The following is a 13889-nucleotide window of genomic DNA, read 5'->3' as shown; positions in this document are numbered from 1 at the left end:
GAAGACATCGAGAGTTTCGATGGCATTGATACCCTACATCAACTTTTAAAGAAGTGAGAAAGAAAAATCGAAATAAACCCGTGATTCATTTTTACACTGAAAAAAAATTAATTAAAAAAACCAGAAGGAATATTGAAAATATTTAAGGTCAAGCGTTTCAGTAAACACTAGAATGCATTAAAAATCATAAAAAATATATAAATGTTTATTTGGCAAAATATCACAAAATTTTTAAATGCACATCCAAAACACCCCAGGAAAAAAAATTGGAAGTTGTTCCACAAACATTTCTTTTAAAGCCCATCCCGGAATCCCCCATCGAGTTTTTTCAACTTCCAATGCAGTCCTTTTGCACTCCAAGTCCACAAACATTTCTTCTAAAGCGCATCGTGGGATCCCCCAATAATTTTTTTCCACTTCTGATGCAGTCCTTTTGGACAAGTGCACAAACATTTCTTCTAAAGCGCATCTTGGGATCCCCCAATGATTGTTTTCTACTTCCTATGCAGTCCTTGTGGACAAGTATTAGAAAAAACGCAATCAGACTATTTTTAGTGCAAATGTTGGAAAATTAAAGTTTACAAAAAATAGAAAACAAAACTAATAAAGAAATAAAAAAAGAATAGAAAATTAATAAAAAAGTAAAAAAATAATAATAAAAAAAATAAATTTCATCCCCGCTGGGATTTGAACCTGTGCCGTTTGACTTTTTCGCTTCCATGGAAGTTCTTTTGAGAAGATTTTGCAAATTACGAGAATTTTTATTTTTTTTGGTGATTTGTAATGAAAAAAATATATTTATACGAAAATATATGCCGAAAATAAAAAATAAAAAGGATGCATAACATAGAAAAATAATTTTTTAGAAAAATATTTGATAAAACATTGCCGCTGGTGAGATTTGAACCTGCGTTTCTTATTTTTTCGTTCATACTAATAAAGAACATCTCGAGAAGCAATTATAATGTTATTCCATGGTGTCGTTTTACGTTCATATCACAAACATTTGAATTGACCTATCGACGCTTTATGTTCAATGGCGTTTGTGGCTGAGTGTGCTAAGGCGTTCTGTTATGGTGCCTGCAAACCCAGGTTCAACCCCTGCTCGGAGCGAAAAAGTTTTTTAAATTGTAAAAATTAGATAATAGGAAAATAATTGTCTAATAAAACATATGATTGAAAAAAAAAGTGAAATTGATTGAAATTTTTTTTTTTTGCTTTTTAAATTTCTTCATTCAAATTAACTGTCAGGGCACAACTTCTAAAGCAATGCAAAGGATCCAAAAAGGGAGTACTTCCGTCCTATGACAAGCCCATGTAAAATTCATTGGAGATGATCTAAGTTTGCACTACTTCCGGATCACAGATTGGGGATCCAAACTACTTTTTTGGAAGCTCTGTTTTTGCTGGGACTGAATTCAGATCACACCTTCAGCAGTGACGCAAAAATTTGCGAATTTTTGAAAATATTTGAGGTCAAACGTTTCAGGAAAGCATTAGAATCACGGTTGCACCTCGAGCCACTAATACTCTACCAAAATTTGGAGAAAATCTTAACAAGAAACTACAAAAAAAATTTTCTCAAAATTTTATTTCTACAGAAAATTTTCTCAAAATTTTATTTCAATAGAAAATTTTGTAAAAGTTTTATTTCTATAGAAAATTTTCTAAAAATTTTATTTCTATACACACAAAAAAAATTCACGAAAATTTTTCCAATTAAAATTTTAATTGAGTTTTAAAAAATATTCAATTAAAAATTTAATTGATTCAACAAATTTTTTTAATTAAAACAAAAATCAATCACAAAAATAATAGTATCAATTAATCAATTAATTGAATCAATTCACTTTTTAATTGACCTTCAATTAATTTTTTAATTGATACTATCCTTTCTGTGATTGAATACATTTCAATTAAAAATTAATTGGATCAATTAATTTCGTGATTAAATCAGATTTTTTTTTTTTTTGTGTAGAAACTTTTTCTGAAAATTTTATTTCTGTAGAAAATTTTCTCAAAATTGTATTTGTATAGAACATTTTTCAAAATTTTATTTCTATAGAAAATCCAAAAAGAACATTTTCACTTCTTTTTTGAGCGACGGTTTTTTTTTTTGCTGGGATGCTTTTAAATCATATATGAGGTTATCACATTTCTTCTCTGCGTGCTCTTTTACTCTGAAACTATCTGAAATGACTTTGATACAAATTTTAAAGCAAATTTTTTCTTCAGTGCACTCTTATTGGATGATTTTGCTTGGGTTTTGCTTTACCTCGAATTGGGTGAAAGTATTTCTTGGCTTCAATTCGCCCTGTGATTTCGAACTGGACCTACCCCAAAACAACACAACTACAATCATCATTATGAGCATTTTGTTCAAGCCAAGTTAACAAAACGTTAAGCAGCGACCACATTGATATTCATTCAGAGCATTGTTTGGCCATAAAATTCCTATGACAATGTGGTTTGTGTGATTTTTGTGTGTTTGACTGAATTATTATGAAATTCATTGGATTTTTTGCATTCCATCAATTTTATAGTAAACATTATAAGGTTGGCATAGAAATTTCGATATACTATTAAAAAAAGTAGCGATGGGCCGGAAGCCAAATATGGTTAGATGAAGTAATATTTCATAATAAATAGGGATAATTGAGTTTTGTCCTTTTTCATTAGGAATTTTTAATTTACCTACAAACAAGTAAAGTTTGTAAGTGGGTTCAAACATTGCGCCACACATGGAATCGAAATTCCAAATCAATTCATTGGAATGAAATTGAGGTTCATTTCCCATTGAGTTTAACATAGGGTCGGCCAGCATTCATTGATTACAGATAAGTTGACAACACTGAACAAAAAAATGCTTACAGAAATCCATAAATTTTCTTTGCTTGCATTATTTTGGTATTATTTCCAAGACAAAAATATAGAAATTACAATAAGGTTACATTTAAGATGCAATTTTTATTTGCGGGAGGTTTTTTGTACTTTATACTAGGACTCAAATCTTAATTTGTTCCTTTTCCGATCAATTTCCTTAATAAATGTGCTAGAACTTAAAGTCGACGAGGGTATCATTTAATCCCTAAAACCAAATCAAACACATAATGTCCGAGAAAATAATATGGTTGCGACAAACATGTTACTTATTCACCTGATCATATTCCTTCTCTGGCTTTTAGGTTTTGAGACTGCATTCAGAGATGGAAAACGATAACCTCATACATGTTTCAAGAGCAAAAAGTTGTTATTGGCCGGGGAACATGGAGAACATTGTTACAGCAAAAATCTATTTTTCTCACCAAACATATACATGGTTTTCAAAATCAGACACATAATTTCGGAGAAAATAACATGGTTGCGACAAACATCCTAAAATAACATTTTGTTCTTGAAACATGTTTGAGGTGATCATATTGCTTCCCTGGGTGTGAGATTTACTCACCACCCCCTTACGAGATTTCTCTTTTATTTTTAATTATTTTGATTGATTCATTGGAATCTCAAATCTGTTTTCATTTCCAATAGCATGGGCCAACATTCACCTAAAGTTCCGCATATTTGTTAATCAATCTGCCGCCAAAAAACTACTAAAAATTTTATTATCTTCCAAATGTGATGGGGATTAGGTATACGATACGAGTGTTGGTACTACTGTCACAGTCAACTACAAAAAATAGAAATATTACGTGAATTGGCTGCCACATCAAAGTCACACCATATTCCAAAAAGGAATTCCAGTTGATGGATACAACCACAACCAGACGAAAATTAGGCAAACTACATAACAAAATCAAGCAATAGAAGACAAGTTGCAAACTGTAATAAATTCCACAAATAAAATTCAAAAACTAAGGCAATGGTGCAATTGCATGCAACAACAAGTAAACAATGAACACCGGTAAGCAGCGACAATCACTAACGAATTAGAGATGGGTGAGTGAACCATGACCACCTGAAATAGGTTTCAAGACCGTAAGTTGACTTTTCCTCGGGGATCACCTTAAATGGGTTTCAACAGCATAATGTGACTTTTTCACGGGAAACATATAATATGTTTGTTGCCACCATGTTATTTTACAGAGGTACTCTACACCTAAAAAGTAACAGGTTTCAAGAGCATAATGTAAGTTTTTCATGGGGAGCATGTAACATATTTGTTACTACCATATTTTTCGGAAATTATGTATTCTACGTGTATGACAAGCATGCATATATTTAGCGCGAAAACAATATTTTTGTGACAACAATTGTCTATTTTCCTCGGGAAAAAGTATCATTATGCTCTTGAAACATGTTTCCTTCCTTCCATGTATTGCTTCCTCCCATAACAATCTGTACAAAATCGATACACATGAGTTCCATGAATGTTCTTCGTGAGTAGTCACGGCCGTCTCATACCACACTCTAATTTCTTGATATAAACGCAGACCCATCATTGAGAGACCGCTAATGGATCAACATGCAACACCAGAAAACAAGTTTGTCTAAGCCACTGTAACCATCTCTGTCAAGAGTTGGATAGACACTCAAACATGTTGGACAACGAATTTTCGAGATATTTTATATATGAATCATTCCATGACAAATGAACTCATGGACATTTCAATAGATACAAAAAATGAAATTCACTTTCGATATTTTATATATGGGTCATTCCATAACAAATTTTTGTTACATTCATTGTTGGACATTGTTGGCTTAAAGCAGATCTTCCCATTTAACAGAAGACCATCTAAAGGCGGGCTTGGACATTAGAGTGTTAAATTAAAGACTACAATACAAATGTAGGCCTTATGGGTACAAGTTTCAATTAGTAAACCCATAGTAGGAATATGATCAACTCAAACATGTTTAAGAGCAAAATGTCATTTTTGGGAAGATTGCCGCAAATAATGTCGACAAGCATTTTATGTTTTTGCCACCCAAAAATAACATTTTACTTTTATAGACAATGTTGTCAATGACAATGTTGTTTGTATAGAAAATTTTTTCAAAATTTTAATTCTATAGAATATTTTGTCAGAATTTTATTTCTACAGAAAATTTTGTCAACATTTGATTTCTATAGAAAATTTTGTCAACATTTTATTTCTATAGAAAATTTTGTCAACATTTTATTTCTATAGAAAATTTTGTTAAAATTTTAATTCTATAGAAAATTTTGTTAAAATTTTAATTCTATAGAATATTTTGTCAAAATTTTATTTCTATAAAAAATTTTGTTAAAATTTTAATTCTATAGAAAATTTTGTCAAAATTTTATATCTATAGAAAATTTTATTTCTATAAAAATTTTGTTAGAATTTTAATTCTACAGAAAATTTTGTCAAAATTTTATTTCTATAAAAAATTTTGTTAAAATTTTAATTCTATAGAAAATTTTGTCAAAATTTTATTTCTATAAAAAATTTTGTCAAAATCTTATTTCTCTAGAAAATTTTGTTAAAATTTTATATCTATAGAAAATTTTGTCAAAATTTTAATTCCATAAAAAAAATAGAAAATATTGTCAAAATTTCAATTCTATAGATAATTTTGTTAAAATAAAAGTTTTTCTCTTTTTTCGAGCTTGAGATCTATTTATGTATTTTTATTTTCGTTCAATATTTCGAAATTTCCTTGAATTGCTTCTTCAGGAAGTAATGATCTATAATAAGTATATTATACTAAATTAAATTAATACCATAAACTATATAATAACAATCAAGGAAATTGCGAAATATTGAAGGAAAATAAAAATACATATAGATCTCAAGCTCGGAAAAACAGAAAAACTTTTATTTGAAAATACAGATAAATAAAAAAAAAATAAAAAAAACAACAAAACACATTTTGTTAAAATTTTAATTCTATAGAAAGTTTTGTCAAAATTTTATTTCTATAGAAAATTTTGAGGTTAATTCCCTGTCTGTAATCTAGTTTTAATATTGGCCAAAATTATAAGAAACATAAAATTCAAATTCATTGACGCAAGTCAATATTTTGAAAGGCTGTCTGAAAATCCTTAAAGTATGCTTAGTATGACTTAGCCCCAGTATCCATCCAGGCTATTTGAATGCTTGAATGAATAACCAAAATATTTTTGTAAACCATGGTGTTTCTCACTTGTTGTGGAATATCCCATATGTTTACAAGTGGTAAAATTACCGCAAACCACCATCACTACTGTGGCTACTGGAGCTAATGCAAGAGTATTGCAAATAGACTTATTGTTGGACTGTTTTATGGTTACATAATAGGCGTATTCCAAACCTACTACAAATATGGAGGGGTTATGGTTATGCAGTCTCTATGTATGGGCCTGTTTTTGTGGTTCGTCATACTTGAGGACTATATCTCAGCTTAGTGTGTACGTGATTATTGCAATGCGATTTTGTTTTATTATCATTTTTTTTTTCATCCCATCAACTCTAATATAAAAAAATGACAAACATAGAAAACTTCCTTATAAAATTAGCTTTACACTTCACACTTTGATGATTAAGGAAGGCAACTAAGCAATGACTTACTTTTTACTAATTAGTTGGAAATTAAATCTAAAACAATTGAGGAGATATCCTATGACAGTTATTGTGTTATTGGGTTTTATTTCATAATAGTGTCAAGGAAAGGCATCTTAAATGGCAATTCCAAATTTTACAGAAAATACAACAGTAGAAATTAATTTTTCTTATTTAAATATGAGTCGAGATTAGTCAACATAATCAGCGGCAGCATCGAATAACAAAGTTCGCCATTGCCTTAGATTTTGTAATGTTAGTACAATTCTTGATGGTTTGGTAGATTTTGCAGAACATTCCTATCCATCTGAGAGGAACTTCATAAATTATAAAAATAAAGTTTTGACAAAATTTTCTATAGAAATAAAATGTTGAAAAAATTTTCTATAGCAATAAAATTTTGCCATATATCTCTATAGAAATAAAATTTCGACAAAATGTTCTATAGAAATAAAATGTTGACAAAATTTTCTACAGAAATAAAATTTTTACAAAATTTTCTATAGAAATAAAATTTTTACAAAATTTTCTATAGAAATAAAGTTTTGACAAAATTTTCTATATAAATAAAGTTTTGACAAAATTTTCTATAGAAATAAAATTTTGACAAAATCTTCTATCGAAATAAAATTTTGACAATATTTTCTATAGAAACAAAATTTTAGCAAATATTTGTATAGAAATAAAATGTTGACAAAAATTTTCTATAGAAATAAAAGTTTGACAAAATTTTCTATATAAATGAAAAATTTCTTATAGAAATAAAATTTGGAGAACATTTTCTATAGAAATAAACAATTTCCTGTAGAAATAAAATTTTGACAAAATTTACTATAGAAATAAAATTTTGACAAAGTTTTCTATAGAAATAAAATTTTGACAAAATTTTCTATAGAAATAAAATTTTGACAAAATTATTGATAGCAATAAAATAATGACAAAATTTTCTATAGAAATAAAATGTTGACAAAATTATTGATAGCAATAAAATAATGACCAAATTTTCTATAGAAATAAAATGTTGACAAAATTTTTCTATAGAAATAAAATTTTGACAAATTTTTTTTTTAGAAATAAAATTTTAACTAAATTTTCTACAGATATAAAATTGTAACAAAATTTTCTATAGAAATAAAATTTTGAAAAAATTTCTATAGAAATAAAATGTATACAAAATTTTCTATAGAAACAAAGTTTTGATAAAATTTTCTATAGAAATAAAATTTTGACAACATCTTCTATCGAAATAAAATTTTGACAATATTTTCTATAGAAACAAAATTTTAGCAAATTTTTGTATAGAAATAAAATTTTGACAAAATTTTCTATAGAAATAAAATTTGGAGAAAATTTTCTATAGAAATGACAAATTTCCTGTAGAAATAAAATGTTGACAAAATTTACTATAGAAATAAATCAAAAACAACAACAATGATTAAATAAAAAAAAAACAACAAAACAAAACGAATAGAAATAAAATATTGACAAAGTTTTCTATAGAAATAAAATTTTGACAAAATTTTCTATAGAATTAAATTTTGACAAAATTATTTATAGCAAAAAAATAATGACAAAATTTTCTATAGAAATAAAATATTGACAAAAATTTTCTATAGAAATAAAATTTTGAAAAATTTTTCTTTAGAAATAAAATTTTAACAAAATTTTCTATAGAAATAAAGTTTTTACAAAATTTCTATAGAAATAAAATTTAGACAAAATTTTCTATAGAAATAAAATTTTGACAAAATTTTCTGTAGAAATAAAATTTTGACAAAATTTTCTGTAGAAATAAAATTTTGAGAAAATTTTCTAAAGAAATTAAATTTTGACTAAATTTTCTATACAAATAAAATTATGACAAATTTCTTTTGAAGAAACATTTTTTTTTTCATAACAACCACAACTGCATAATAATAGGTTTTTGGTTTTATTAGTTTTTTGGTAAATTTATTTTCAAATTTTGGTTAAATATTTTTGGCTTGATTGGCAACCGTGCCTACAACTCCATTTTATCACTGCATAGTGACATCAGAAAATTTCAAACAATTTGTCATAAAATAATAAGTCATTCATATATTTTGTACTTTAATTATAATGACAGCTTAGTTTACACTTTAATAGGAGTATATTGCCCTTGTTTATACGCATGGATAGATAGCCAAGCTAACATAGACTCTCCACAAAAAAAATCCCCAAACAAACATTAATGTTGACCTTCAATAACCCCCAGTCAACCCTGGTAAAATCTTTTTAACGATTTGTTTTTTTTTTTTATTCAGCAAACAAAGGAAATTATTTAGTTTATAATGTTCAGCAGTAATTACAATGATAACAAATGCCGACTCCGCCAAGAGTACAGCCAAAAGCAGATGTTAGTTCATTTGTCATAGGTATAACGACTCTGACAAGAGTACACCCAAAAGTAAATTTTAGTTAATTTCACATATGTAAACGAACAAATCGCCAGATCAAATTCTATATCGCTGCCATGAGTACCTACTAGAGTGTTTTTTTTTTCAATTCCATTAACCCACTTTCCTAAACAATAAGTGGTTGTACTTTATGCTATGCTGACTTGTATATTTTTACAAAAAGAAAATATTTTAAAATTCTAAACACTTGTACATGTCGAGCTTTTCATTGTACATCCCTCTTTCTCTCTCCTTTCCTATTAAAAAAAATATTATAATATCATTATTCAAAGGGAAATCACAATAGCATACAGCAACCTTGTGTTTGGTATGCTTCGTTACTGACTGACTGCATCTACTTAAGTGATTTGACTATAAGCTGGAGTTACCATTTGCTAATTGCATAAACACAACTATGGCGGCGGTCGACCATCGAATTCAAGTTTATTTGAATTTCTTATGGTGAGGCTAAAATTACACACAAAAAAATTTTTTTGTGATTCAATCACGAAATTAATTGATCCAATTAATTTTTTAATTGAAATGTCTTCAATCACGAAAATTATAGTATCAATCAGATTTTTAATTGGGCATAGAAAAAATTCTTGATTAAAAAATTAATTGATTTCATTACCAAATTTCAATTAATTTTTTAATTGATTCAATTAAAAATTTAATTGTTGTTGATTGCAAAACTCTATTAATTTATTAATTAAAAAAGGTAACTACTTTCAATTACATTTTGAATTGGCTTAGAATTTTTATATGGATTAACAATTGATTGTTTGAAAAAAAAAATTTAATTAAAAAAATGTTCATCACTTTTTTAACTGACTTAGTCTTCCGAATTTGATTAAAAGGTTAATTGTATCAATTAATTTTTTAATTAAAAATTTTAAAATTTTCAATCATTGACTTAATTAACTTAATGTTTCTATCATGATTAAAAAGTTAATTGTATCAATTAATTTATTAATTTTTAATTGGAAATATTTTGGTGATATTTTTTTCTGTGTATGGCTTGAAAACCATGAATTAATGAATTTATTATTCATGGTAAATATTTATTTAGTTTATATGAAAAATCGAAGTCGACTTTTTGTTAAAGGCCGGTATGCACCTCTAGCGAAATTTTCGGTAGCAAAAATTTATTTAAGTCTACAACAAAAAAACAGGGCTGTGTACACAAATTTTAAACCAGCTAATCGCTTTAAAAATTGTTAATATATGTTCCAAATATTCCTCAAATAAATTGTTTATTATTTACAGACCTTTTAAAACTTTTACGCACACAATGATTGTAATAAATTAAATGTTTGCTGCCAAAATATGCTTTTGACAACCCTGTTAGTTTCATTAGAGGTGCGTACCAGCTTACGAAATTGAACGCTACCGAAAATTTCGTTAGCATAAATAGCAATGCATTTCTTATGGGAATGAAAATTTTCGCTAGAGGTGCATACCGGCCTTAAACAATATTTTTTGTTTTTTTTTTAACATTAACTCAAATTGTATAATCCAACCTAAACTATCGATTAATTAAACTTTCCATTTATTTCGAAAATTATTAATATTTATTTAGTTTTTAAATCCTTTGATAATAGAGTTGTTGGTAAAAGCTTCGTAATATTAACCAAATTTATCATTTAAATTGAGCCAATAAAACTGTTTCATAAATACAATGAAACTTTTCAATAATGTTATGATTTATCTATTAAATAACGAAAAAATTCACACTATGAATGAACATTTTCATTATTTCAATGAAAAGTTCCCGTTATGTGAATGAAAAACGATTAAATCAATTGTAACGAAATTTTCTTTCTTTATACACACAAAAAAAATTTCTGATTCAATCACGAAATTAATTGATCCAATTAATTTTTAATTGAAATGTCTTCAATCACAGAAATGATAGTATCAATTAAAAAATTAATTGAAGGTCAATTAAAAAGTTAATTGATCCAATTAAAAAATTAATTGATACTATTATTTTTATGATTGATTTTTGTTTCAATTAAAAATTTTGTTGAATCAATTAAATTTTTAATTGAATATTTTTTAAAACTCTATTAAAATTTTAATTGGAAAAATTTTCGTGAAATTTTTTTGTGTGTATCCATGTCAAATTTTAAATATATTATTTTACAATAATTTCGACTCCTATAAAGCGACGCAATTTGAAAATGAGATAATTATTAAATTTTATCATGAATTTCGTAGAATTTAAAAATTTCCCAATTTGTGTCGAATTTGATTTTTTCGAGATGTACGAGGCCGGTTCGGAAACTTCTTAGCCTATAAATGAAAGATAATAAATAGTTAGTTTTTCAACGCTTTTCTAGCAATTCTATTAAAATAGTTTTCCTCAAGGTCTTCAAAATAGTGGTTTACAACTGTAATTGCATCTTCATTTGAGGTAAAACGCTTGCCAGCATGGATTTTTTTAGATTTGGGAACAAGTAAAAGTCACTGGGAGCTAAATGAGGAGAATAAGGTGGGTGGTCAAGCAACTCGTACTTTAATTCGTTGATTTTATCCATTGTTAAAACACTCTTGTGCGCTGGTGCGTTGTCTAGATGAAAAATTATTTTTTTGTGTTGTAAGTCAGGACGTTTTACTCGAATTTGTACATTTAATTGATCCTAAAGGCTGCAATAGTACTCTGAATTTATTGTTTTACCATTTTGCAGATAGTCAATCAATAAAATACCTTTGAAGTCCCAAAAAACCGTTGTCATAACCTTACCAGCCGATTGAATTGTTTTTTCCTCCTTTGGGGCACTTCCTCCAGCTTAAGTCCATTGTTTGGATTGTTCTTTTGTCTCTGGAGTATAGTGGTGGATCCATGTCTCATCAACAGTTATGAAACGACGCTTAAAATCCATTTTATTTCGCTTAAAACGATCCAAACAAGCTTGAGAAATGTTCATTCTTATGCGTTTTTGATCGACTGTTAAAAAATGCGGTACCCATCTTGCAGAAAGCTTTTGCATCTGTAGTTCTTCATGCAAAATTAAATGGACTCGATCATTTGAGATGCCCATGATATTAGCAATTTCACGCACTTTTATTCGTCGATCATTTAATACCATATCATGCACTTTGGCTACAATTTCTGTTGTTGTTGCTGTTTTTAGACGTCCACTACGTGGTTCATCTTCAATGCTTGTACGAGACCACGTTTAAATTCAGCAACCCAATTGTTTACTGTTGCATATGAAGGAGCACTTGCACCTAACACATTCACCATATCATTATGAATTTCTTGTCCCGATAAACCTTTTTTATGTAAATATTTAATGACAGCAAGCATTTCTAATTTTGCCATTGTAAAAAAATTGCGGATGCGTCTATTTTGAACACCTGTTTCTATATGAAGGATTTGACAGATCGAAATAAAATTTAACAGGTGTTCATAACTGGGATGGAAGTTTCCAAAACACTTAACTTTTTTCTGTTTATACCGCACTTTTTGTGCTTGGCTAAGAAGTTTCCGAACTGCCCTCGTAAGCTGATATTTTGGAGATTTTCCTACAAGCAAAGATAAAATGATTTCATAGAGAATGAATACGAAATTACCCTTTTTTACCAAATATTTTTATTTCGATCAAATGTAGCAAAATTTATACCAAGTGATTGTCTTCAATCTTTTTTATTTCCTTGTAAAGAATATTTTATATGGACAAAAGAAAATTTAGTCTGTCGATTTTTTTTTTTTTTGTTTAGCTTGACACGATAGCCATTCATAATTTAATTTACGAAAAAAAGTTGGAAAGAGTATCAATACGTCGCGGGAGTACCACATTTCTTTGCTTACTCAAAAAATATATAAGTGTCAAGTTTATCAACCCTGTCGGAAACCTTTTAATGTATGAAAACTTTTCTATTTTTGTAACCAAAAACTACTTCCGACCGAGTTATAAATAAATACGAGTGGAACAAAGAGATTTTTTTTGCAATCACCGTCGTTTATCGTTAACCGATTTTATTGTGTTTACACTCGCACAGTTTTCCCATCTGCTGTTTATCTCGCTCTTAACAATAATTGTTAATTGTTAATAAAATACAGTAATTGTTGTAAAATGACATGCTAATGGATATAATTTTGTTGGCACAATGTTCGAAAAATCAACCAACCTTATAGAACAACCCGGGAATAGCATTGTTAATGGATGTTATGCCAATGGAATACATCATTCTACAGTGCAGGAAAGAAGTGTCACACAACATTTGAATTTATTTCTATTGTGATATGTTAGAATATTGAGAAAAAAATCAAAAAGTTTACGATTTACGGTTAGCATGCCCGCCTTGCATACACAGGGTCGTGGGCTCAAAACCAGTTTCGATCAAAAAGTTTTTCAGCGGTGGATTATCCCACCTCAGTAATGCTGGTGACATTTCTGAGAGTTTCAAATCTTTTCTAAGTAGTTTCACTGAATTGCGGAATGTCGTTCGGACTCGCACGGACGAAAAAGACTGTTTTCATATGTTTGGGTGTAAAAATTATATGTTTGGAACTCAAATTTTTTAACACAATATTTTTAAGTGCAAGAATATAATGTTCATAAACTAGCATAACATGTTTGGGACATATATGTTAATATGTTAGAACATATTATGTTTGGGACATAAACTGATTGTAAATATAATATGCTTAGATGCAAATATAAATTAATTTAGAAATAGCCTATAAACATATATGTGTTTAGAAAGAGAGACCTAGAGAGTATACTGAAGTAAAATAATCGAAGTATTGGCGCCGTAAAAATATACTCACACTAAGAAAATGTCATTAAATTTTTTTTCTATCAGTGTATGACCTAAGGTGAAACATAATATTTTTGAACAATACAAACAATATTTTGTTTGGACCAATCCTGATAATATATATATGTTTGAAGCAAAATGTGTTTGGGGTATATGTTACAGAAGAGATTTTTTTTTGAGCTATAAAAAGGAGGTC

The sequence above is a fragment of the Haematobia irritans genome, chromosome 4, assembly GCF_050003625.1.
Source record: "Haematobia irritans isolate KBUSLIRL chromosome 4, ASM5000362v1, whole genome shotgun sequence".
Classification (NCBI taxonomy): Eukaryota; Metazoa; Arthropoda; class Insecta; order Diptera; family Muscidae; genus Haematobia; species Haematobia irritans.
This window is presented reverse-complemented; position numbering follows the sequence as displayed.